Below are 26,873 nucleotides of genomic sequence, written 5' to 3'. Positions count from 1 at the left end.
CCTTCTAAATGAATGGGTTTTTTATCAAGGTAATGCTTTTTTTTTTTTTGAGCCAGTCCCTTTCCTTGCCCCAGTTGTCTTTCCTAAGCAGGGGAGCGGCGCCTCCCGGAAGGCTCTTCGTCCTTCCGGGCCTCCGCTTCCCCCTCGTTTTCACCGCCGGGGGGGCGTACGGGTGCCGCCCCGCACCCAGCGCTTGGGACAGCCGTCGGCAGCAGCGGCGGCGGGGCTGTGAGCCGGACCGACGGAGGCGCAGCGGGGCCGCCCGCCCCGTGAGGGGGCCGAGCCCGGGGCCGCCGCCCGCTGCGGAGGCAGCGCCGGGCTGGGGGGGGGGGGGCGGACGCGCCTCAGAACGAGACCGCCCCGCGCCCCGCCCCCCCGTCGCTACGGCAACCAGCGCGGGCGTGGGGCACGCCCGCTCCGCCGCGCGCGCGCGCCTGGGCGGCCGTTGGACGGCTGGGCGCCGTTGCGCGGCGGTTGCGCGGCGGCGGGCCCAGCACCCCGCGTGCAGGCGGCGCCTGCGCAGTCCGCGCCCGACACCGGTGCTCCGCCACAGGGGAGGAGGCGGGACACGGGGGCTCGGCGCGCACGCGCGGGTGGCGGCGGGCCCCCCGCCCCCCCCCCCCCCCCCCGCGCGCGTGTATGTGTATGTGTGTGTGTGTGAGAGTGAGTGTGTGCGTGCGTGCGTGCGTGTGTGGCGGCGCTGCCGGCTCCCCCGCACCAGCGCGGCCCGGAGGCGGTGAGCGGCGCCGAGCGACCGCGGGTGGAGGGGAGCCCGGCAGCCCCTCCAGCAGCCGGAGCGGCTTCCCCGTCCTCGCCCGCCCCCGCTCATCCATCCATCCATCCATCCCCCCTCTCGCAGGTGAGCCGGTCTGTCGCGGGGAGGAGAAGGAAGAGGAGGAGGGAACCGCGCGGCCGGGCTTATTGTCCGGCTCCTCGGAGGAGGAGAGAAAGGAGGCTTAACCCCGGCTCGCACGCCGGGCCCCGAAGGGCTGCCGGCCGGGGATTGGAGGCGGGCGGTCCCCTCCCAGATCCGGGGAGGGTCCCGGCACCCACCCGTCACCCCGCGCCGGCCGGCTCCTGGCGGAGCCGGGCGCTCCGCCGCCCACCTGTCGCCCGCCTCCTCACACGGGCGCCGCGGAACGGGGCGCTGTCCCCCGCGGGCCGGCAGCGGGGCCGGGCCGGCGGCTCGGCAGCGCCCTCTCCCCTGTCAGTGTGCGCGGGGTGCGTGTGGCTGTGTGTGAGCCTGTCTCTGCGTGTGTAGGGCGAGGGCGCTGCCTGGCCCCCCCTGGCCTTGCTGCAAGATGGAGGGATGCGTGGCTGTGGAGCGATGCCCCTCTGGTCGTTTATTTCCCGCCTCACCACCTGCGTGAGGGGCCGGAGAGCAGGCTGTGGCCTGGGTGGGGGGAAGCTGCCCCCCTCTGCCGTCTGGAGAGGCCCTGGGGGAGTAGCCGCAGACCGCGGGAGGGGGCTGTTTGTATGCGTGTGTGGGCACGGGCGGAGCTGTGTTCCCGCGTGGGTCACCGGGTTCTGCGCCGCGCTGGGGCCTGAGGGAGGCCGGGGCGGAGGGGGGTGGCGCGGTGGCTGTGGCTGTGAGATACCGCTATCCAGCCAGCCCTTCCCCGGGGGAGCTGGGGCACCTTCACGTTGAGTGGGGCCCAGTTACCGTGACCTGAGGTGTAGGGCAGCACGACCCTGGGCTGGGTCAGAGCACACGGGGTGGGAGGGGGAGTCAGGGTATCAAGCCGCTGTAGCGTTTCTTTTATATAAAACAGGGTAAGTTCACTGAGTGCGTTGCCTTGCAGTAGACAGAGATCTGCTGTAGAGGATAGACAAATAGATGCTGTTTATTTGACATCGGGAGCGTTTGGCATACTTCTTTCCTGGCAGCAGATGCTGGAAAAGCAATTATATAGATATATTTTAAACCAAGATGAGTGGTGATGATAGGTAATAGTTTGAAGTAACTTGTCCCTGTGTGTTTAAATAGTAGTTACTGGCCTGGTGAAATTCTGTGGATATGTTTATCTATTTGAGAGCTCCCTGTGCTGACAAAAGGTGCCTTTGCACAGGTCTTATTCTCTTCACCCCACCCCTTCTGTTCCTATGCTGAACTAAGGGGATTTGCTATCACAGATAGCTAGAAGAGATGGAGGCTATTTCTTTTCAAATGGGAGAGGTGGATAAGCAGGCAATCAAATGGTTTGTAGGCCTATGGTCTTTGAGTTTCTCTCAAGACTGGAAAATGTCATAGGATGCACAATGATTATTTTTTTTTTTTTATCACTGCCTGCCTATGCAGCTGACTTGATTTTAGTAGTATTGTGGTGGTGGTTTGTTTCTAAGCAAAATGGGCTTAACTTTCTATTCACATCAAACAGTGGTTTGCAACCTTTTTTGATATATAGACCTATTGTGTTTTTTAGTGGTTGTGCATATTATTGTTTAATGAACTTCAACTCACGAGTTGTTTTTTTTTAATCTTTATTAGGTCTCAGCAGGTTATTAGAAGTAATACATGGACCAAAGGTTGAAAACTACTGACACTGCTTATACTTTTGTGTTATCGTTATGCAAATGGTTTAATTTTTGACCCTCTTAAAACACCATCAAATATAGAACAGTGAGGAGTAGAGAAATACATAGTTTCCCAGAGTTTTACAATATAGATGCATTTTCTCATGTGTTATTGTAAGGTTTAGTATCTATGATAATATAGCCAGAGGACTTCTGCAGGCACATCTACGTGAGCTGTACTGGCTTGGGCCTTGCTTCTGAAAACTGATATCATCCACACGGGTGCCAAAACTGCTTGAGTGAATTGGTACCATCAAGTACCACAGTATAGCATAGTACAGAAGTTGATAATTGATTGTGATCTTTACTAGCAGTGCCTCTAGTTACTCTGAAAAATATTTCACGTTTCTGGGATAAATAATTAAATTTCATTTATGTTTGGTGGTTTTGTTATTTGGTGTTTTGGTTTGGTTTTTTTTTTTTAAGGGAAATCTTTTGCAGAAGCAAAACCATTACTGCTTTGTACAGCCTCTGCGCATCTCTGCATGTGGATTGTCTGCAGTCTTGCTCAGAAGTTTGCTAAAGCTAGGCCACTTGAATTGAAAGAGTGCCCTCTGGTGACATCTGTCTTTAGAGTTTGAACTGTATGTAAAAAAGCACTCCTGCTAGTCTGAAATTAAATATTCCTCCCAACAAGGCTGGAGATGTATTCTGCACTGAAATGCTAGTGTTGCATGGCTGAGATGGGGGATGAGCAGTCACTTGCAAATACATGTGGAAGCTCTGCAGCAGTCACTTGGAGTCTGTTAGCCCCCTTGTGAAATATTCTACCTTGTAATTTATTTTGCTGGATTTTGATGAGAATTGTTTGATTCCTCAGTCTAATGGAGGAAAAAAAAAAACAAAACCCACAAACCCACCCTGTTCATGAGGTTATCCTGTTTACTATCAGTTGTTTTGTTTTTTTTTTTTTTCCTCTGAAACCAGCCTTTGTGCAGAATTTTTGGAGAGATCTTTTCCCTTCCACACATCTATCTTGCTGGTGACTGCGTAGATTGAAAATCCCAATGTTTAGATATTTTATTGATCTTGATGCTGTCCAGCAGCAGTGAACAAGAATGAAGATACAAGGCTAACTCTTTAACTTCAGTAACTTGTGTCAACTTTGATGTTAAAATTGGCTGTTGGTAATAAATGTGTTTGAGACTTCAGAAAGCTAATGAAATCTTAGTGTGCTAATGTTCTGCTTGACATGTCTTAGAATTGATAAGGACACACCTATCTTAAACAGTTTCTTCCCCCCCCCCCTTTTTTTTTTTCATTGAGATTAGGAATTAATCTCTTCCTTTATATTTGTTTGGAGCTGAGTCATTTGGGCTCCTCCTTTCATTCAATAAATAAAGTTGAGTTGAAAACTTCCTTTAAGGGCGGGGAGTGTAATTGGTTGCATTTTGTCAAAGTATAAGAGGTCAAAGGCATGGTATATTTCTGATTTGAGTGTTGTTTTACAGCCATTGGTAGAAAAATACTTAAAAATGCATTTTCAAAATAATGAGAAAACATTTCTGTTAATAACCTTTACATTTAAATACCCAGGACTGCTGCAGTAGAAATCTTCTTTTAATATTTGTGCATGTGTAGTATTTATTGCATGAACAGAAGCTTTGTGGGCTTCGTGTTTTGTCTATTTATGAACTCATCACCTTAAAGGACTGCTGAAACAAGATAGTCTTGGTGTTACAGTTGGATGTTTTAAGTAATGCTCTGTATGCTTAGTCCCCTAGAACGTGCAGATGTGTGACTGCAACTCTTTCCTGTGCAAAGATCCTTAAAGGCCTCGCAGGACTCCAGGGAAAATGGCATTGGAATCCTTCTTGTGGGCAAGCTGTTATCACCCAGTATTCTGCCAAGCAGAAAGGGGACATCTGAAATCAGAGCTGGAGCAAGGCAGTTGTGGGGTGTCAGACAGAGCTCTTGCAACTCTTGCTGCAGTGGCAGTCCAGTCACTGGACTAAGCTGGTGCCGGCAGCTCTGTGCAGTCAGGAGGAGCTGCGTAAAGTGGAGAAGGTAGGGGGGGAAAAAGGAGAGGGTGGCCCAAAGTCGCAGAAGGGGAGGATGTATTCAGCAGCATGGTATGTTCTGAACATTGGGGCTTCTTGCCCTGACTTTGAAAAGTGAGCATGGTATAAACGATGGTCATTGAACCTGCTTGCTGGTCGAGGAAGAGAGACTGTTTCCTGCCTGCGTTTCAGTTTATAGGAGAGTTTGTCTAGAAAAACGGACCTTTGAATCTTATAGTATAGCAAAATAAAATACTGGGAAATCTAGTGAGTCAGTTCTAAGTATTTTTAAAATACAGTGTTCCTGGCATGCTTAAAAGGTTAGTGTTTACTCTCTTGGGCTCACTGTTCTGAGGCGTGCCACTCTCGAGTACGCTCACAGCTGGTCTTTTCAGAACTCCTTGCAGGTTTCCAGATGGGCTGTAGACTGTCATATGGCACACATGGTGTCTTCCTTGAACCCATGGAGATGCCTTGAGAATGCTCTCAGAATCCTTGCTACCCCAGCTTTATTGTCAGTGTGACTTTTTCCATGGCTGTAACTTCAGTGCAGAGGAGTGATGGTCTCCATACTTACTGTGTGCCTATCCATAAGTAAGGATAGGATTCCCTTTTCCTTCCCCTGACTGTGTTGTCTTACAGTCCTGACTACAAGAACGATGGTTTAGGTAGAACTGTAGGGCAATAATGCTGGGAAGAAAGAAGCTGTGTACCTTGCAAGTCCCAGAAGCTTTGCCCTTATTTCCATTGGGCTGCACCAGTCAGGCTGTGTTTTGGCTCTTTGTGACTGTATTGGGTGCATCAACAAGTCAAGGTTTCCTGCCCCAGGAAACCTCTGGGTCTGCTGCAGTGCACCTCTCTGCCTGACACTGAGAGACTCAAGAGCTGCTTGGTCAGAATATCAAGAGATGCTCTTGTCAGCCCCTCATATGCATCATATTTGTGGTTTAAAAACCTGCTTATTTCTCAGGGGTAGAGAGCAGCCTCCTTTGTTAAGGATTAAGCATGTAATACGGCAGTTGATTTGATGCCAAATTTGAGAGAGCAATGCATCTGTTGCTGCTTGATGGTTAAATTGAAGCTCCCCCCTTTTTTCTCTTGGAGGCAGATATTGCTTGCAGTCCCCTACGGTAGGATTCATCTTGGTGCAAACTCTCAAGAATAGTTATTTATTCTGTTTCTTTGAGGTGTCAGACTTGTGACCTGTTCTCCATGCCTGTTTCAGAATTTCGTTTATATGTATACATACAAATATGTTTCATAGGCCATGTAAGCTTTAGATTGCAAGTGAAGTGGGAGAGGCATGTGCCTGCCCTATTTTGTCTGGTCTATCTGGGGAGACACAAAGTCTCCCCCATATATTGCAAGTGTGACCACAACAGTTAATGTAGCTCAGTGCCTCATCAGCATGTAGTTGAGATTTGAACATGGATTAGAACAAGCTGGCTGAAGTTCAGTCCAGATAAAATATACATGATGATGTGGATGTAATTATCAGCCTTCCTAATTGAAGGAGTGCATTTGCCATTAGGTAGAAGTGTTAGTGCCCTCTGGTGACTCTATTAGTTGTTGTTAGCAATCATACTGAAGCAGTAGAAGCAGTTTTCTAAATCTTTGACTAGAAGATTGAGACCTCCTAACCTGATCAGAGCTGACTTGAGTTTGGCTGGAAGTCGCCTCTGCCCTTCCTCCCATTGGTTTTAGATTGTTATAGCAGTTCCTAGTGCAAGTAATGAAACACAACTTGGGGAGAGCCTGCGTCAGTTAAGGAAGAAAGAACAGCATGCCTGGGGATAAGCTGAAATGGCAGAGAGGGAGACTGATTGTTAAGCTTGCTATGGGGTCCTCTGCCAAAAAGTGGTTGGCCTGATTTGGTGATTTCTTGGAGCTCATGAATCTTTTCACTTGTACTGCTTGTACTGTATGTCTGTAGGCTGTCTGAGGGCTGAAGTGCTCTGAGTGGCAGAGAAGAAATGAATAACGGGGGTTGCAGAGAAGTTTGAGATATGCTGGCTTTCGTGCTGTAACTTCATTTTAAAGTGATTTGGAGGCAAAATGTGGCGCAGAAGGCTTTACTGGCTTTGGAGCGGTATCAATGGGAGTCAGTGGCACTGATGCTTTGGGATATGTATGTGTTACTTCTTGTTCTGCTAATGGAGCTGTGGTATTGGCAGCAATCAATTAAGTCTGAAGTGGCCTAGGACTGGCTGTCAGCTCTCTGACTGTTGTTGTAGCAGTGTGGCATTAAAAGCTGTTTGATTTGTGCCTCCCTCATTATTCATTAAGGGACAGCTTTGAGACAATGGAATTTGCTCTCCTTATTGAGACGGGCTCAGATTGATCGTGCGGGGGAAGAAGAATATTGATCTTACAAAAAGCTGAAGGTGTATATTTTAGAAAATAGTGGCTAGATAAAACTGGCAGAGGTCCTGAAAAAGTGATCTTAATGCAGTTTGTAAATTGGATTGCTTTTATCACATTATTAAGGTGCCCAGGGTTTGGGATAATTGTCTAAACTATAGTATTATATTTTCATTTAGATTTAGAATAGGTGGTATAATGTCACAGAGTGACTGGAGTTAGACCAATAAATGGATAAACAGGACTAGTACAAAGCACAATTTCTGCTGTGATACAGCCTTTTCAGATTAATGTATAGGCAGGCAGAAGCCTCTGATGAAAAGCTGAAAGTCTCAATTTATGAAGTTTTTCTTTGTAAGCTTCATGTCTGGATTTGTATCTGAAGAGGCATCTAAGCACAGGTGGACTAGTGACTTGTTAGTTCCATGTAAAACTGAAATTTATAAACTCTTTAAAAGCTTGTGTTCTTAGTCCGCTTGTTTTACTACCAAATTGTTAGTTTGATCTTCTGATTGCTGTTGAGTTCTGTTACTTGTTTGATAAGGTTGGGCTCCTCCACAGTTGTAACTAATTTAAATTAGTTTGTAATTGAATTAGGTTGTGACCCCACATGCAGTGGGGCAGCTTATTTATTGACTGCTCACTTCTCACACTGTTTTGGCAGAAATACTAGTAGAGTGAACTGCATCAGGGAACTTATGCAGCTAAGAAATTAAGTTTGGTTTGTTTGGGTTTTTCCCCCCCCTTGCCTTATTTTTCATTTTGATAGTTCCCTCAAACTGTTTATTCTTCAGCCACACAAAATTTTGCTCTGATGTCATGGCAGAGAAAGCAATGCAAAAAAGCAATTAGTGGTAGAGATGACTGGCAAGGACAAAGTTGGAGTTCCCATAAACCAGCTGAAATCAATTAAGTGGATCAGTTGTTCCTTTGGTTATAGCTGAGCTTGTGGAGTGCTGATTTCTGGTATTAGAGCACAAGCTCAAGTCTATCTTGAATCCCTAGCTGGGTTTGCAAATCTGGGAACTTCGGAAAAACTTCCTGGTTTCAGATTTCACGCAGAAATATTTGAGGCATTATAGGATCCTTGTGACATGTCTGAAAATTCCTTTTGTACAGAGCTAAACTTAACAGTCATTGCATCTTTTACAGTAGGCTGGTGGAGTGAGTTGGGAATGATGATGGTGTTGCTGGAAACTTGGTAATACAGCCATTTGTCTGATCAAGCAAAAACTTACCTAGAAGCCTGTAAAGTATTTGGAGATTCCAAAAGCATCGGCAATCAACTTACTTGTGTGATGTGCTAGAATGCTGGTAGCATCGTATAGTTTTAATGCACATAAATTGTTTGAAATGCTAAATCAATAAAAGAAAAAATGGCCCAAAGATTTGCACTACTCTCTCTACCCTTAATGCATCACTGTTTAGTGCTGTCACTAATTAGTAACTCTAATATTATGAGGTGCATTGATAAAGCCTATGGTTAAGTGGATGACTCATAATCTTTGTATTTCCTCTCCTACTCTGTCACATAATTAACTTTCTCTGTGTGGTTAAAGGGCACCTGAACTGTGCTGCTGTTGCTAGCAAGTCCAGACCACTCTGCCAACAGCTTTGTCTTTGATTACCAGCCAGTTTGCCCATGTGCTTTATTGGTAAGTGTACCTGAGTAGTGGTGGCTACCTCATTTATTTTTAGAATAATAGTCACTGACCGATTTGCTTGGGTGTTAGTTGTCAGGCTTGTCTGGTAAGTACCTTTAAATAATTGTGATATTCTTATTGATCAAACTTTTATGGAAGTATACCAACAGGCATTTTGGAAAGGAATAATATATAAGAAGAGTAGAATCGATTGAGTTCAGTCCTTCTATGCAGTTGATGTAATCCTCAAGTATCTTCTGGAGCTCAAAGTGCAAAATTACTGAAGGCTTAGCAAGATTTCTTCTTAGCTATGCACTAACCCTGTGCTTCTGAGAACCATGAATGTGGTGAACAGTGAGCAGCCTGAAACTTGACATGTTTGTTAGGGCGGATAAAACCTGGGCCTTGCAGGTCTGCCTTAAGATAGGATAAAGATAAATATTACCTGGGCATAAGGCTTTATTATTATTACTTTTTAATATGCCATGCAGGGATGGTGTCAGGTATGCAGTTTCTAACGAAACTGTTTTCTATGTTATTTATATGATAATAGCAAATGTCCCTCTGTAGTAGAAAGGTTTTTGCTGCTTCCTGTTTGAAAAGTGCTTGGCTAGCCACCCTATGCTGGTTGATTGCCCTGGTGATACCTAATTTCTTCTAATCCTCTTCCATCCTCCACCCCCCCCAGTCTGGGCCTATTTTGGATTTATTTTGAACAGTTTTTGCCAGGTAACACTTTGATAATAGATTTTGGCATTCTTAGTGATATGTCTTGCTAAAAGTTCTTTTCTCCTTACTAGTGGACAAAACTTTCTTTCTGATCTAGTCTAGTGTACAGCATTTCCAGTCACGGTAATAGGTAATTTTTAATGGTGCTTTTAAACAAGTATGTATTGTGTTACGTTGGACAAGGTCTTCATTGCAAATATAGTAGTACCAAATCTAATCACAGTATGAAACTGTGATTCTTTGGTGTTTTTTTTAATACTGTGTAAAGCCCTTGTGTAGATCTGGGTATGCTGGCAGAAAGTTACTTTATGGGTGGAAGTTGACAATACCTATTAGAGTGTTCAAAGTGTCCACCCAGAGTACTTCTAAAGGAATTTGGAGAGGAAAATGATGTTAACCAAATTGTAGTCAGGAGATCAAACAAAAAGGCAAGCTTGATACTGTTTTGACTTGAGGTGGGTGTCGGACGTACAGTGTTTTATAAAGTTGAAGGCATATTAAAGTGATGTTAAAGAAGCAGAAAAACTACTTTTGAGATACAGTGGTTTGTTTTTTTTTTACCTTTGAAGAATGGCAGCTTTTCATAAGCAGATAGTGTGCTTTAGGACCTGCTTGCAGATAGTGCTTCCTCAGTGTCTGCATGTAATGGCTTGCCCTTGTATTTAATTAACTTGCTGACACTTTTATTTTTTTTAATGCGGATAGGGTCTATGTGATGACTGAACTCAAACTGTATTTCATGCTGTGACTTGTGTTTAATACTTCTGAAAAGTATCTTGACTCCTTTCTGAAGCTTAGTGGTGGAAAGGCTTCTTCATTATGACCTAGTTCATGTTTCAGATAAGGTAGTTTAACTTCTCTTAAAAGAAGTATTCATACAAATCTGAGTATAAGCTAGCATTCAGGGACTTCATTTTGTTGAAGACGTATGTCTAAAAATTCTGTTAGACGCCAGCAATCTGAAACTTTAGTTTCTTTTCTTTTTGGTAATGAATGCTATATGACTAGGAGAGAGAACAGAAGTACCTGTGTGTATTTGTTGTTACATGATCCCACATTATTTTTTTTGTACGCACAATGGAAAGTTTTAGAGTATTTCAGGTGATGTTATGCTAGGGCATCTAGAGAAACTTACCAAAAATCTTGTAGGTTTTTTTTTTGTCCTGTGAAATGGTGTGCGTTCCCTGTTGAATTTGATTAGCTTAGGGGAGAATACTGAAATGCTCACGGGTGTGGAAGCAGAGTTGTACGCTTAGAGCATGTGCTTGTTAAAAGTCCACAGTGAATATATGCAAAACGGGTATGAATTCTTAAACAAATTTAGACTTCCAGTAACAAAGGTGTATATGCTAATGATTTGAGGCTGAACAGAGTTTTGTTGAGGAATAATTCTTGATCTGAACTTTATAACTTAGTTATAAGACAATAAAGACATTAATTGAAAGGGTATGGCTGAGGCCAACAAGCCCTTTATAAAGGATAGCGTAGGAAAACATGAAATCTGTTGTGCAGATCTATATAGTAATATGATAATTCAGAGGCGTGTCGTATTTGTGTTATGTTAGGTTAGATAGACGTAGAAATATAGTTACCCTGTGTTAAGCAATACTGCTAAAAAGGGAAGCTTGTTTGATAAATAATGCAAGTAGCTAACATGAAAGATGTCTTGCTAAGCTATTGCGCCCACAAAACTTTTGTTAAATCCCTCATTTGTAAACAAAGGTATATTGTAGAAAAGTTGAGGGGTTTAAGTAATTATTACTGCTGTACCTATTTTTTCAAAAAAAGCTAGCCCTTATTTTCATGAGTTAGAAAAAAATCCATGGTTTTATATACTTTTTCTTCCCCTCTGTCTATGAACTGATGGTCTTAAGTGGAAAACAGAATCAGGCAGTAATGGAGCTAAAGGACATGGACAGAAGTGAGATCTCTCCAGGGAACAGGAAAAAGGACAGGCTTCCCTTGCTGTCCTGGGATATGCTGGAGTTTCTGTGTTGCTTTTAGGTGTTAGATTTCTGTGTGGACTGGTACTGAATGTCATGGATATCTTCTTGCTTTTACTTGTGAGGGAGGGAAGATGAGCAGAAGTGCTGGGCTTCAGCAACTGAAGTTTTTGTTGCTGGTCTCTTTTTCTGGTGTCATCTTTCCCTATTACATTCCAGGTCATTAGTGGAATTGGATATCTTTTTTTCCCTAGGGCAACAGGGTGTGTTTCTATGATCTTATCATTAGACTAGCTGATCAGTATTTCTCTGTGGCTTTTTCTGTATTTATGGTTTTCCTAATGTTAGTAGAAGTGCTTTGCTTACAGGAAGAAAATTGCAATCTTCTGGAATTCATAGTTGGCATCCTCTCTAATGCAGAGGAGGCTGACATTTTTTAACATAACAATTCTCAAAATAAGAAAACATACTTCGGAAGAGAAAAAGTGGTCTTGCCTAGGTTGGAGATGCCATTTGCAAATTGTGTTATTTTGGGGGGCTGGGTTGAGCATGCAGTTGGGTCCTAGAGTGAATCAGTGTTGAGTTTGCTTCATTCCTCAGTGCGGGAGCTGGTTTATGCGTCAGTCTCTGTGGTAGAGCAACCCTACTGCCTGGTAGGGTAGTAGCCGATAGCTTTGTCAGATTTACGGTGTTTATTAGCCACATGCAGCTCAGCTGGAAAACTCTACTCTGTGAAAAAACTAGATTCTTCGATCGGAAAGATCCTGTAAATCACTCTATGAATATTGCGTTTAAATTGGTAGCTATGTTTGCTGGTTTTGCTGAGGTTGTTTTTCTCTGTCTTGGAGGTAGTGGAAGATAAGTTTGTGTAGCTTATTAAAATCCCTTAGCTTTTAAATGATAAAGCTGTTTCAGAAGTATACCACCTGCCAAAAACACACTAACCATGTTGTGGCTAGTGACTTCAGTGGTATTTCAACAGTAAGGTACCAATAGTCTATTTATGATGTGGCTGACTCTTTCTGTTTAAATAACATTCATGACCAAAATGGACCTCCCCAATTTGGCAAGCTGAATATGAAACTAACAAAAAAATTATTTTCAAAATGCAGCCAAGGTATTGGCTTTTTTTGGCCTTTTAGCAGGTAAGAGGCAACTCACTTCCTGGTAGTATAGAATGGGGAAATGAATTACTAATTTGTGTGTTGTTTGCTTTTGTTTTTGAAAATTATTCACTAATACGGATGATCTTGGCTTTGAGACAACACTGAAACATCTGAATTTATGTAGTTAAAATATATATATTTTTTTTAACTGTAGAAAAGTTTATCCATGTATTCATTTCTTTCACCAAATTATTTGTAGTTCAGTTTTTCCAAATTCTCATGGGTACTATCAGTTGAATCTCTCATGGTGGTGACACCATGAAGTGTTGCACTATCACCAAGCATCAAAACACAATGAAACCTCTTGTCAAAGATGTAGCAGGGCTAGGAGAAGCGGGTGCAGATAGGGCTTGCATATTCTCTGTTTTTGCTTCTGCCCCTCTGTGCTACTCAGCTGATTTGCTGTTACTTGCTCATTGGACTCTATCTCACAAAATGAGAAGTCGCAGCTTTTCTTTCCTGTTCCTGGATTACGGCCTTCCATCGCCAGTACACTTAATTTTTCATTCGGGGGTCCACGGGACTTCTCACCTCTGAACCTGTGTATGCATGTTTGGCAGTCTTGCTTTCTCTGATGGCTTTTCAGGAGGGACAAAATGGACTGTGATCTACCTCTGGTGCTTGTTAATGTTCAAGGGGAGAGGCCACATGAATAACATCTACGTCTGGGCTGTCTGAGCATTCATCACAGTGCTGCTTTTCCTAGCTAGGAGAACATACCCATGCCACAAGTTGGTTGCTTGAAGTGATGCATTTAAAAATAGCTTTCTGTGATTATTCTGCAGGATCTTCTTTGTATTTATTATGAAGTAGAATGTTTTTGTTGGAGGCTTGAAGCCAAATTTTACCAAATCTTCCTAGAAGGAAATGAGAGATTCAAACATGTTCAGACACATCTCAAGCATTTTTTTTAATGTTTATCCACTCTTTTTGGAATCTAAAAAATTGACATAAAATTCACATCATCAACAGAGCAAGAAATGAAGTAGATTGTGTGGTTTGATTCTGCTTGATCAGTATATTTGGATATACTTCTTTCTCTCTGAACCTAGTACACTCTTTTAATTAGATCATTAATGCCTTTCAAGGTTTCTTTAAATTATAGAATCGGAATACTTTAGGGGGACACACCTGGGGGTCATCTAGTCAGGTCACAGCAAAGACAGTTTATTAGTAGAACTGTTTGAAAATACTGCAATGTAAAGTATTTTAATATATCTTGTATGTCATCAAAGAATACCTTCTGGAATTGCAGATTTACACAATTTCTGAACCAGGAATCAAATTCACTCCTTTCCACAGTATTGCAGTGATAGGGTAACTTGTCTTAAACTCACAATAATCGGACATTAAAAATGCTTAAATGGTGCGTAACTTAAAAGCACATGATTCTGCCCAACAGGGTTCTCCAGCTGACAGCCTGTGGGCTGTGATCTGCCTCTGCAGGGCAACAAAATGTCCTGCTGGCAACTGGGTTCCTTGTCCAGCTCTCCCAGCTCGGTTTGTTTCCCAGCACAGCTTTCTATTCACTGGATTTTTTTTGTTGCTTCAAGCAAGGCTACTCCCTGTTCCGTGTGCACTGTCCATTTATATTTCTTATGTTGACAGATTTCCTTGTACCTCCAGGACAAGGACGGTTTAATGTCAGTAATGACGAAGTAGGATCAAATCCTTGTCCGAATTGTAACTTAGGCTACTGGTTCCAAATATTTTAAAACTGTTCCTCAGACCCTTTCAGTTCTCTGTTAGTCATGGCCTTTTTTTTCCTCCATGTTTTTCCTCCTACTCAAGGTGAATCTTGCGTGACATCAAAAATGCTAGTCTTGGTTAAGCTGTGTATTTATTTCGGTGGCTGAATTTATTTTTTTTTTTAACTAAAACTCTCAAGGCAGCAATACAGGGCATGACAGGGTCTCAGAGAAGTGTTATATTTTCATTTAGATGAGGTGAAAGATTAGCTTTCGTTGGTTTGTCCAGAATGGCTACTCTCTGTTGTTTAAGAGTAAACCAATGCTATTGATTAGTGTGGACCAGAAGATCCCCTCTCTGTAGAAGGAGGAAAAAAAATAGTTTTCTGCAAAATTTAGGACAGAACTCCTGCCAGGTTTCCTACCAGAAGTTGCCAGAGAACAGAAAAGCCTACCTGGTAGGTGTTTTAGGATCCGAGATTCTTTGCTTTTGTTCTAATTGTGATTTCCCCAAGATTTGCGCTACTCCTTTGTTTTAGCATTGTGATGGTTTTGGTGATCCTAGAAAGGAAAGAAAAGCATTTTCTAATCAGTATGCTAAGATTGGAGTTTTCAGCTGTTAGTACTAACTGAAGTAGCAGTTTATAGTGGATTTTTTGGAAGGTGCCAGTCTGTGAGCTTTTTAAATATACAGTTAACATCATGGAATGGTCACGTAATAATGGTTTTTGTATTCCTAATTGTGATACCCTGCCATTTCATGGAGTGGACTTTCTTGCATTATAGCATTCCAGAATTACTTTTTACCCGTTAAAGGATTACCACAAAGATGAATGTAGCTTTCTTTTTAGTTAAATGAACCCTTAAACAGCATGATTTCCTTAGGAGAAATAGTGTTACCTGCTGTAAAACAGTAGATTTACATTCAAAACGCCATTCTCCTCCAAATCTCTATCAAAACTATATTGTGTACAGTCTGTCTGTCAGTCATTGCTTTTGGACCCAAGTTTCCAGCTTGCACGTCTCTGCACTTAAATCAATTCTTAATACATGCATCCATTGATTTGGCAGAAATGGACACAGCTGCATTTAATAAGCTGAAGGATATGTTTGAGTAATAATTGTCCTGTCATCCATTGAATATCTCAAATATCCAAGTAGAATTTGAATAGGATATCACTTGTGAACTTACTGTGCTAAGTTCATAGTGCTGGAATAATCTTAAAAATCCTGCTTGACAGACTGTGTTGAAGGCATACTGTAATCTTTGTGTGGGGGGTAAATGAGCTGGATTTGACCTCTAAATTCTGAAAAGACCAGTAAGTGCTGTTATTTTGTCAGTAGTTGCCATGCTCTTAGAGGCACATAAAAATTGCAGGATTCCGCATGCTTTCTGAGAGATCTGGAAGAAAATGCTTGTCCCTGCTTTGAACATCTTTAGCTGTTCTCACGTGGCTTAAGTGTCTACAGCCTTTCTGTGCCGGTCTAACCATGGAGGCCGATCAGCATTGTGTGTACAATGTGCATCTCTTGCCTTTACTTCTTTGATGCCAGTAAACTGTGTCCAGGTCTGTGTTCTTTGCCACTGTTTCATATTGCCAGTAAGTCCAGTGTAGCGCAAAAGGATATATGCACCGTTTTAGCAGTTAATGATTTTTGCATTCCTCATTTGAAGCACGGCTGACAAACAAAATAGCACGCCTCTACCTCCTTAGGAAGTAATTTGAGAAATTATTTGGTTTCCTTGGTCCCTGGTTAGTTTAAAGTTGTCACGTGTGCTGTAAAGAACTTTATCATTAATCTCTCCCCTGCATTTTGTCTTTTCCCCTGTTTTGTAGCAAAAACTTGAGGCTTGCCTTTGCTGCCATTAGAGGTATACAAATGTTTTTGCATAGTTGGTTCTTGTGCTTTGCCAGCTGTGCTCTTCAAACTAATGCTTGTGCTACATCTCAGTGTCTTTTTGATGTCATCTGGAAAACATTGTATTCTACACCAGTTATACAAGTTCTACAAACTCTGTAGGTATTTATTATGTCATTCCTTCTTTAAGTGCAGATCTTTCATCAATAATGTAGATAGATGGCTTAGAAATAGCTCCAGCAGGGCTCTCATTTATACTGTCCCTTTACCTGAAATCACATTTAGGTTTTTCTGGTGATTCCACTGTTGTTGTTAGTGCATAAAGGTAAGTAAGGTGGGTATACCAGAATTTCAGGCCTTCAAATAAGTTCCTGTCTGCCTTGAGTATCTAGAGAGACAGTATTTCCCTGCAATCTACTGCAAGTTTCTGTTTTGATAACAAGAAAAAAGTCTGAAACCATCTTAAAAATGTACTATCCTCCTTCATGAAAATGTTCGCTCTAAATTATTTCAGTTGAAACGAACATATGCTTGGTCTCCAGTTTCAGGCCATTGACATCTGGTTGGGCCAGCTGACAAATCCTCTGTGGATTTATCTGGTTGTTCTTGAACATTTAAAACAAGGTGCCAACATCCATTTGGTTATTTGAAGTCCTGGATTTGTGTGAATTAACTTGGATTCGCTCAGTTTCCGTATCATGTTTTATTAGGCAGATGCTTTAGTGGTCAGCAGTTACTGACTGGTCTTGGGTGAGGAAAAGTATTTAATATTAAACTATTGGTATTTGGGTCTTTACCTGCTCTTTCACTAGTGGCCTGATTTACTGAGGTTCTTCCAAAGGGAGTTAGAAATGTAGGAAAGATGTGGATGCTTGGATGGATAAATAACTGATTTGTGTATTGTTTACTTGTAAGTTAGATACTCTGAGCTTGACACACTTTCATAAATGAATGCAGGGTATAGTGGCACAGGCAGAAAATCCAGCTCTCTTCCTTAAATGTCTATTGTAGTTCCACATAATAGTCATCATACCAAATATAGGCAATTCATATGCTGTTACATTTTTTCCAGTTAGCACCATTTCTATAGCAATGGTGCAAGCTTCCATATTGACGCATGATGTTAAAAAAAGAATGATTATAGAGAACGTTGTTGAAATGTCATCACAGGTGTTATTGATAAAGACTGTACTCATCTCTCTGAAAGCTGAATTTTAAAACAGACTGAGATACTGTGTGTCTTGTTCAAGAAAGATCCTCATTGTCTATTAATGGCTTTAAAAAAATACGGTAAAATGTTCTCAACAGTATTTTCTTCTTCCTGAATGAGAAAGTCAGGCATTCAACGTGGGAGGAGTTTTGCCTTCTTTTCCCTAAATGTAAATCTTTTTTGTCTTGCTGTACAAAGAAAGTGTGCAGTTGAGGCAGGTGTATGTACTGAGTCTTTTAATTCTGTGGATTTGGAGGCTGTTACTCAGCAACAGTTGGTATTTTGTCATCTCTTGCTTGTTAAAAATCTATCGGATGTTTTGATTTGGCTGTTCACAGTTTTTGACTCTAGCACTTAATGTCTACAGAAGATTATTGGATGAGTTGCATGGATATTTGAGTTTTCTTTATATTCACGTGTGATGTGTAGGTTTAAACAGAATATTCAGTCTAGATCGTCAGTCTCAGTTTTCATCGCTGGTTTTTCTAACATGTGCTTTTGGCGCACGAGTTGCGGTGATTGTTGGTGACAGAGTTCCTGTAGCCTATTGACAGTAACAAAGCTCATGCTGTCAGTTGTCATCTCTGTTTCAGAACTTGCAAGTGTGCAGTTGCACATAAAATTTTATTTAAATATTTTTCCCAAATCTTTTTCCTGTGAAGTACTTTTTCTATTCTGTGAGAAGGTATGCCACCCACGTGGGTCTGTCTGTAGATTGTTAAAATGATTTTCTTCGTCTTCTGCTGGAATTTTTAGTGTTGCCTTATTTAAAAGAAAAAAATTAAAGAATTTAAAACTAAGAATATAAAAAGCAGCTTCTAGAGACTTTTCACAGTGAGCATGTTGTGATACTGTTGCTGATGTGCGGTCTATAATAATTCTTCCCTATTCATGTGTTATTTGCATTATCCAGAAACAAAGCAAAACTGTGGATCTAAGTACCTCTGAAAAGAATATTTGGATCCTGAAGTTCATGTTAGCAGCATTCAGTGCTTCACTGTTGCATGCTCTTAAGTATGACTTCTCTGTTCAGAATGTTGTCCATGGATGTATTCTTCCTTTGTTAGTTCTGCTGATATGGTGCCTGCACATCTAACCCATAACAAAAATATTTTGCAAACTGAGCATCAGTTAATCAAGGTGACATTAACATTTACTACTCCTCTTGTTTGCAAACAAAACTGATAGCTACATGGCCACATGGTGGGGGTCATGGAAAAGCCAGTTGTGGAAAGGTTATAATCTTATAGAACTGCTTAATTAATTAAAAGTATCTGCTTCTAGTTTAAATTATTCCTATTTATTTTCTTTACCTTCTTTTTACCTCTTATTCATGGAAATATCACTAGTTCCTATCTTTCAACAATGTCTCTAGGTTATGATTTCTCCTGTTTTGTGTGTTTGGGGTGAGGAGGGATCTTCCTCCAGTTCCTGACTGAGCAAGCCTGGATTTTTTCAGGTATTTGAAGAAATGTTGTTCAAACAGACTAAACTGTTGGTAGGCTTGAATTCTGGAGAGGGAGACTGAGGATGGCAAAACTCAATGTACTTTCTGTGCTAAAATGATTTGGTTCCCTAATGCTTACTCTTTTGGTGTATGGGAGGAAAAATCCATACATCATAACTTCAGATGTTCAGTCTGTTCTGACAGCATTGTAAAATAATAGCCAGATCTAAAGGAATAAAACATTCTTATGTGCAATGTCCTTTTTGAAGAACTACAAAACAGAATAGAGGCTTGTAGGTGATCTCTGAAGAAATCAGCTCTGGGAACCTGGTAATTTGTAAGCAGTTTGTGAGCAGAAATTTCCTCAGTTCTTGTGCAGTTAAGTTATTTACTTAGTGAACCTACGTTTTGTCCTTGAATGCTCAAACTCTGCTGGAGAGACCTTTTGTTAGAAGAAAGCAAACCTCTTACAACCCCAGGCTAAACTTAAATAGCATGTACACATGTTCACATTTTTGGCTTACTGCATTTGTTGCCTGCAATGATTCTTTCCTTCTGCTTGATTCATGCCTGCATTGTGTGAGGGCCAGGATCTGCTACTGCTTGCAGCTGCGTACCAATGCTAGTGCTAAGATTTGTTGCCTTGTGCTACGATATCTACCAGTTAACTCTTGGCTATGAGTCAGTCCACTGAGTATAGCTGGCTTTTGAATGGTGGAAGTCAGAACGGTAAGGATCTCTGTCCTATTTGTGTGTAACTAATTTTAAAAACCTTCCATTTTGAGCTGAACTTCTTTATTGTTGTTGCAAGTTGATTATAAACTGAGCTAATAGTTTGATTTTTGTAATAGGATTTGCTAAACGAGTAGCTTGTGACCTGGAGAAGGATATTCTCCTGGATTTTTGAGGATTTTTTTTTTCTTTATCTCAGCTGAGGAAATGGAAGCTACGAGTTGTACCAGTTCTTGAGATTAAAGAGGAGGGCACTGGGTACTGGAGCACCATGAAGAAGGGATCTTGATAGCTGGAAACTAAGATACGAATGAGACACAGCCTTACTATGTATTACCTTAATGTTAGCCTTCTCTCTTTTTTTTTTTTTTCTCTCTCCCCATGTGTCCCCAAAGTCAGAGAATGAGGTGCATAAAAGCAGCAATAAGATGATTTTGTTGTCCAGAATGTGAGCGCATATGAACGTGATAGTGAAAGTACCCTGTGGGTAGTGTCTTAAAGAATAATTATTTCACTTAATTGTTTGTCCAGGTAAAGCCTTTCCTAGGGTAAGAGAAGAGAATCTAAATTAAGGACCATATTTAAATGAAGCTTTATTATTTAAAACTTCAGTGTCAAACCTAATAAAATGATTTTCTGTTCAATTTGTTGCTATTCTGTGGATTCTAATTTCATTTATCTTGGAGCTTAAACAGCTGATACTACTGTGACTGTTGTGCAACAGATGCTTAGGGAAAGAGTGGATGTGTGACAACTTTGAGTGGTTGAGTTGTATGAATATAGAAGTGCTTTGAGTTTGCAGCAGGACTAATCAAACCAATGAAAAAAGGAGTCTGTGTTACTGAGTTAGTGATACTGCTGACGCAGGCGCCGTATGACACTATTTCTTTTAGGAAGGAGTCTAGTACCAGCTTAAGCAGCTATGGTTTTTTTGCTTTTAGTACTGTTTTCTGGAAACTGTTCAAGAACCCAATTGCTGTACTCTGATTTTGAGCATAAATTTACATTTTATTCATACTCCTGGTTTGCCCTCCTGATATTTAAACATGGCAAGTGTATCCTCATGCAGATTTCAGTTTGTTAGCGTAAGCAAGCTGACATCTCCTGCTTTCCACGTCTGCAATGGAGTCTTCAGTGAACCTGGAAGCCCTTCTCTGCTTATATTTTGTTCAAAAATCTTTTGGAAGCCAGGTGACCAGAACTGCATAGAGTACAGGATCAAGGTCTCTTGTGAAATGTTTTGGAGGTAGTAACTAATGCAGACATCTTGATTTCATGTGACTACTTCATGCTTACAACATTGGTGGTGGTCATTTCCAATTGATATGCTGAAATTCATAGCAGAAATTTTACAGGGATCAACCCAAATGATCCTTTAATGATTGACTTTCATTTTTCATTCTTCTGTCCATCAGATAGTTTTATTTGTCCTGTATTATATTGCTTTCCTGTATTTCCAAATGTTATATCATTCTAACATTTGTACTGGTGTTGCATATTTAATAACTGTTAGCAATCTCTTCCTACTCTATGCTCCTTTATCTTTGTTTTTGTCATCTCTTTACCCCCATGCATGTCTTCTACTAGTGTCTCTTATCTCAGTGTTCGCTACTGGCGGCTTATTGAATGTTTTGCCAAGATATATGCATCTGACCGGAGATTTTGTAGTATATGAAATTTTTGGTCTGGGATTTGATTATCTTCAATGATAAATTTCCTGCAGGAGGATGGGGTTATATTAAGTTGCTTGAGCTTTTATTTCATCTCTATTGTGGAAGTTTCTATTTTTATCAGTTTTGCTATCTTATATTACCTCCTAATATTAACATGCTTACTGAAAACTGAATTAAAGCATGTGTTTACGTGGCTTTCATTTTTCTTTTTTAATGCTGTATACATACTATCTGTATTCTTACAGTGTAGTAACCTAGTTGGAGTTTGTTTTGGTGGGTTGAGTGTAAAACTGAAGTTTCGTAGTTGGATGAACATTCTCTGTCCTGTTGCCTATTCCTTGCTGACTTTGTGCTTAATTGTGGGGCTTTTTTGTGTGTTGTTTTTGTTTTGGTGTGAGGTGTGTGTGTTGTATTTTTTTTAATGTGTTTTGTTTGTTTTTAGCAGTTATCTCTGCTTTTGCCTCTTAGACAATAAGCTTTCTTCCCATTCTTAGACATATTTCTAGCTTTACCTATCTGTACATAGCTCCTATGGACTTTGAGAGGTTCTAATGGGAAGTAATTAATAAAGATTAGTGGCTTCTGGGATAAGAGAAGGAGGCCATGCATTTCTCTTTAAGTCAGGAGCATTAAAAGCCTGATAGTCTGCTCAGACTACCTTGGATTTTTTCGCACTGCAGTAGCTGTAATGACTCTTGTTTATCACGGCACAGCTTTGTGGTGCTTCCCAAATCCTTCCTGTTGCAGAACAGACAACATGCAGCCTGGCAAACGGGTGATTTTTCTTTAGTATTGGGTAGTATGTTCCTTTGAAAACACAGTCCTTATGTACACAGGTCTTCTAGGCGTATTGAGGTGCATGTGCACCAAACTGCAGGGAAGAAATGTTGAGTGTGATCGGCCCTTGCCCTGATGGCAGATGGCATGAGTACTTGCACATTGTGGTGGCTGTAGTGCCTGCCTGCCAGGGCACTTTGTCTTCCTTACTTAACCTTCCTTGGCGCCCTGGGGCACCTTGAACCACTTCCAAACTGTTACCTTGGGCATGTGGCAGCTTGTGTGCAGCTAGGGTCACGCAGCACTGCTGTACAGCGGAACGTCCAGAACTTCCACCTACCAACTTGATAGAGACCAGCGAGAGGCGTGCTCAGTGCGTGAGGCATCCGTGCTGGGGGTTGGGTCAGCAGAATTCCCTGTATCCCCGCTTGCTCAAGGTGCAACATGTTACCGAAGTGAGTCTCACAACATCTATGTAGTGATCTTACGGGAAGTATAATCCATATTCTATTCATCTAAAAAAAACCCCAAACCCAAGAATCAGACTAAAAGGTATTTTATAACTGTACGCCTTATAAAGATCAAGGAAAAAGTACCTGGTGAAGGCATTAAAGCGTCAGCATCTTAACATTGCCATATTTTTAGTATTGTTGGATTTATTTTGGCCATATTGTTGTGAATTTTTAGCAGAGAGATTTTACCTCAAACCACTGAGGGGGAAGCGCACAGGAACCCAACACCCAAAACCACGAGCATTTCTGGGTGTTCTTCATGTAAGGTAGGCATTACAGTGTGCAAAATGAGTAATTGTAATAGAGGCTCTTTCTTGTAGCCCTGTATGGTAAGGAACTATAGATTAATTGGCCCATTTTGTATTTAACAAGTTCTGATCAAAAGGGCAGTGAGGCATCTAAGATACTGAAGTGGTTCCACAAAGTACTTCCAGACAGAAGGATCCGACTTGGTGCATATTAGGTGAATGTGACAGTTGCTTAAAGAACTTGAATTTCTGTTTCACTGAACCTTGTACCTTGTGTTCAGTGGTTAGAAGCAATGTTAATTTAGAAAGTGTCAAGCAGTGCTGGAAAAAATACACTTCTAAGAATCAAAGAGCTCAGATTCAGAATTAGAATTCAGTCAGTGGCTCCAAGGTTTCACTGAAGTGTCTTGAGGTCCTGCTGTGGAATAGTTGAATTAGGCTGCACTATGCATGGGGGAGTGAAGATTCAGTGAAGTCTGATACACTTGTGTTCCTTGTTTAGAAAGAAATAGCTTTGTCTGTACCGTTTGTTAAAATACCAGTGAGAGTTTCCGCAAGATCAGGAGCTGAAGTTGATTGAATCTGGAACTGGTGTTTTGGTTCTTACAGTGCTTTGGTCCCCAAAGTCTTTGGTAGTGGCTTTGCATTCATAGTTGGTGATTAATCCATGCAAGGCAGTCTTGTATTCTTTATGGGGATCCATGGTCAAAACAAATGACATTTTGTACTGACGTTATGCATACGAACAAAGAGGATCTTGGTCATCATGACTCTTGAGCCATTCATAAAATTGTACTGTGGCTATGTTTCCCCAAAGCTTTTGTACTGTTCTGGACTGGAAGTTTTTAATGTAATTTTAGGGTTGTCTTTTAAAATGCAGTTTGTACAGTATATTTTTGGGGTAGTGTTTGATCCAAGCTGAGACAAGAATATCCCTGGATTCTGCTGTGGAAGGGAGTCACGCTTAGGTGTCCTGTTAGGGACCTGTCAGAGTCCAATACTCTCTGACCAGGTTCTTTTAGATAGTCCATACGTGGAGGGTGTAACGTTTAGTATTAATATTACTATTTGAAGATAGTTGATGCTACAGAGGATTTCTGATTTAGCAGAGTGATATGAAATATACTGGAATCACAATACAAATGCAAGTTAAACTTAGGAAAATATAGCAATTGCAATATACAGTTCAGACACAGTACCAACATGATCCCCGTTACTGGTCTCTACAATATGCTCACTGTCACAATGTTGGGTGTCCCCAGTCGCCAGGAAGGAATTTGTGAGTTGAAGCCAGCTCAAGCCTGTTGCTCTCTTTGAAATTCCTTTTGTTAGTTGTTTAATTTTTGTACTCCGCATTGGGCCAAGCCGTGTACTCACTCCCCCCATGCTGGTCTAGCTAACTCAGGGAGACATTCACTTTTCTTAATGAACTCAGGGAGAAACATTTACACCACTGGTTGATTCACTCAACTGTAATAGAGTCAGATGATCTGCTCAACTGACATAGCTATTTATCTAAAACAAAGGCCACCCTCTGGTCCCCTTTGTGCTGAGATAAAGTCAGCTTCTTTGCAACAGCTGTGGTCAGTCACGCCCTGCATTATTCCGAGCTTCATGGGCACGTTGCCCTTGCTCATCCTCACTGAGCTGTCTTCCATTTTGGGGGTTTATAGGTCAGTCACTGCAATGGAATGATCATCACATACAGCCTTGGGTGAATTTGCAGAAAAACTCAGCCTCGTTGAAGACAGCAGAGCCTGCTTAGTCTAGACATTTTCATTCTTTGGGTATGATGAATCTTTTTATCAGTATTTTTAATTTGCTTTTTACTGTACAGTATGCATGGCATGAAGAGGTAGGAAAATACCACATAGTGTATCCAGGCTTCAGGTTTGCATAAATACATGCTTAAGTAGTTTATGCATCGTATATAATACTTCCAATAGCACATTTAATGCATTTCTGAGCACAAAGGCATTTATTAAATTGAAGAGGAGAAACAGACTGGAAGTTCAAATTACTCAATGTAATTCTGTTTTTGTAATTGGATATACAGGGCATGCAGAGAAAACTAACTCACTATTGCAGTGTGGCAACAGTCATTCCACATATCCAGCTATGTTGCTCTGAACAGCTCTGCTGTTGGTCACTTTGATATTGCTGTTTGCTACTTATTTTGGTGTTAAGCAGAAGGGTAGTATAGCAAGCAAATTATTTAATTATTCCAGTGTTAGGATTTTTTTCAATATTTGTCTTAAATTATACACTGGCCGAAACTTTTGCTGTGACTTTTCATTGTTATGGGAGTGGTGATGTTCTCATGTCTAATGCAGCTTTCAAAAGTACATTTTAAATGTTGCAAATTCTGGAACTTTGCAGTTGATAAATGCTAGTTTATAGCAGTTCAGTACTTATTCTGCCCCTTACTGTATCTCTATGAAGTGGGAAAAAGTACAAATGTATTCAAACATACTATTGTAATGCAGCAATGGGTACAAAATTAACATTGTGTGGACAGCTTTGTTATGATACAGCCTGACTGGTAGATGTTATATTTTGTAATCTCGGTTTCCTTTGCATGCAGGGTTTTTCTGAGTGATTTTCTACTTATCTTAAAAGGTGTTTTGTTTTGTTTTTCTTTTATGTGCCTCATAGGAGTCTTCTCAGCATGGTGGCCAATTTCAACCATACTTGACTAAGGGACGGAGTTCTCACAATTCTCGTCACAGTAACCGGGTAGAAAAGGAAAACTCGCATCAGTGTGCACCACGACTGTACCCTCCTCTAAGGTGGAAAGTCTATCACATAGTTGCCAGGCTCACCAATGCCATTTAGCATGCTGTTAGGTGAATGAGCATGTGCTGTGTTCAGACAGTACAGGAGTAAGTGCCTGCCTGTCTGTTTAGTACTCGGAATTGGTGGGCAGATGCAAACTGCATCATACTCATAATAGCTTAGGAAACAGGTAGCAGACTGGAGCTGTGAAGTTAAGGGACTAAGGGTAAGGCTTGAGATGATAGTGCATTAGGAAATATGGGGGGGAAGGGGGAATATGGAAAGAGGGGGAAGGGGGGGAGTTACTAGGGCCTGTCTGGGTGCCTATGGGTTATGTGAGACTAATCATTAGGAAACTGGGCTTTAACCCTGTTGCTTATAGAGGAATTAGTTCAGTCTTGTTTATCTGAGGCTGCTCTTCCAGCTCCATAGGCTTGTATAATACGCATAATTTCTTTTAAATAGCAACATCCAAATCCCTCTGCAAAAAAAACCCCAAACTTCAGTTTTTACTTGTCCTTGGTCAGAAACACTTTTTCCCCAGTTCTCCCCCTTGATGCCCCCCACTAGTATGGGGAAGGGGAACAATTGAAGTATATGTGAGACAAGAGTCAAATATATAAACTTTAGTTTAAGATGGGCTTTGTATGATACAATTATGGGCCATGATGAATGATGAGAATTGTGCAAAGTGTCAATTTTCCTTATAATTACAATGGTTAAAAACCACAAGTTTTAAAAGGGTAGGTTTTTTTCAGCAGAGAAGATGATTAAACTGGGACAAGTGTACCATTTTGAACATGTGGAGGGCCTGAAACTCGTTTTGGAGATGTGATACCTCTGTCCTCTACTGTCACTACATAGATTAAAATTATGACATATCAGTTAGCATTTTATTTCCTTGCTTTTCAGTTCAGTAAATGAAAAGGCTATAGGAAAGAGGCATTGGGGAGCTGAGCATTTGGAAATATTCCACATGAGACAATTTGAAGGGTAATTGAGATAGGAAAGGACAGGACAGCAGTGACACTCGCAAGCCAAAGATGATGTATTTTTTTTCCCTTTGTATGGTCTGTTAGTACCAGCTAAAATCTAAATGCAGTTAAGTGTATTTTTAGTGGAGGAAGCACAATCTTAATTATAGTATATGGGCTGGGAATATAATGTTAAAGTGAAATGTAGCATCTTCTGTCCTGTGAATGAGACATTCCCATCAGTTTTTTAAAAAACAAAACAAGAAAGGGCAGAATGTGGATGGCTGTTCTGAACTGCAGAAGTACAGCTCAACATAGTTCAAATGGGGACTATTAATACCCAAAAATACCTAGAAGCTCTAGTGTTTGACTGAAATTTGCAATGTGGCTTCCTCTCGGTTGCCCTCCTTTCTGTATTGCATTCCTACAATGACACTTTAAAGTTACTTCTTTTTTTGAGGATTTTTTTTTATTTAAATATTGCAGTTTCTTGCCTTCCAGGCTTGTTTATCTGACATACCTGGTTTAGGTCACTTGGAGATAGAGCTTTTTGCATTACTT

The 26,873-nt window shown here is 41.3% G+C and overlaps 1 protein-coding gene across 8 annotated transcripts in view; it reads left to right on the top strand.

The window, feature by feature from the left end:
* The first annotated feature begins 636 nt into the window (after positions 1-636).
* The window catches only part of RALGPS2 (Ral GEF with PH domain and SH3 binding motif 2), a 134,195-nt gene continuing 107,958 nt past the window's right edge, over positions 637-26,873 (top strand). For 2 of the 8 annotated variants that reach the window (XM_087731433.1, XM_087731425.1), the window contains exons 1-2: positions 637-859; positions 25,219-25,352. The gene's annotated coding sequence lies outside the window, so the exon portion shown is untranslated. Of the gene's footprint in view, positions 860-1,188; positions 1,207-8,494; positions 8,591-22,490; positions 22,582-24,236; positions 24,351-25,218; positions 25,353-26,873 lie in introns of those variants that run through there. The other 6 variants (XM_087731427.1, XM_087731426.1, XM_087731429.1 and 3 more) reach the window with 6 other exon arrangements.

This window comes from Nipponia nippon, unplaced genomic scaffold (assembly GCF_047370975.1).
Source record: "Nipponia nippon isolate SJK-2023a ecotype South Korea unplaced genomic scaffold, ASM4737097v1 scaffold_5, whole genome shotgun sequence".
Taxonomy (NCBI): domain Eukaryota; kingdom Metazoa; phylum Chordata; class Aves; order Pelecaniformes; family Threskiornithidae; genus Nipponia; species Nipponia nippon.
This window is presented reverse-complemented; position numbering and strand designations above follow the sequence as displayed.